Below are 855 nucleotides of genomic sequence, written 5' to 3'. Positions count from 1 at the left end.
CGTTTATTAGTGAGTGTGTGTCTGTAAACCTGCGAGAAAGGCTACCTGCTGCAAGTGATAAACCTATGCAATGTCTAGTGCGTGTTTGTTTTGATAATGCAACGGTAAATGAGGCTCTAGTCTAATGTAAAGAACCTCTCTTAACTTTCGTTTCTTTTTGACATAGATTTCAAGAGACTCGTGCCTGAAAAGCTCCATATTATTATGATAATACTCCTTTGGTTCTCACCACGATGACTCACCAAAAAGCATTGGTCTTTAATCATAAGCAATGGTCTACATCCACGTAAACATGCATAAACCTAATGCGTTCTTTGCACTATAATGGAAACGAGCGTTCTGTGACAGCAAAAGGAGAAAAATGAGGCAACCTCTCTCCCCAGAGACACGGCGACACTCCAGAATGGGAATGGATGTTTACTCTTGTTACCAGAGAGATCAATCCTGAAGGCAGAAACACTTTTTTCAGCGTTCTGTTATAATACAAAGTTGGACCGTTGGTATCCCTTAGCTTCTGTCTCATTTGTATCGTAAGCCTGTATGTATGGTAAAGATGGGATAAGAAAAACAAATCGAATAAATTTTTTATTTTGTCAACGGTTTTCTTAAGCTTGTTTTCATGGCAACCCTCGGAATTATGATACTGAGCAATGCATATTATTCCGAGGGAATCGTAAATCCAAAGAGCGCGGATTGCGAGTCTTATTGTGTTTATGAATCTTGATCACATGGAACAGCTAGCTTGGTTGTTTAGTAATCATCAGAGATATATTGTCCTAACTACGTGCCTAATTTTACAGACCATAACATAAATGCGTTCACCCTTTTGTATAGATGCTATTACAGATCGCAAAG

This window comes from Penaeus monodon, chromosome 19 (assembly GCF_015228065.2).
Source record: "Penaeus monodon isolate SGIC_2016 chromosome 19, NSTDA_Pmon_1, whole genome shotgun sequence".
NCBI lineage: Eukaryota > Metazoa > Arthropoda > Malacostraca > Decapoda > Penaeidae > Penaeus > Penaeus monodon.
The sequence above is the reverse complement of the archived record's forward strand: the minus strand, read 5'-3'. Positions refer to the sequence as shown.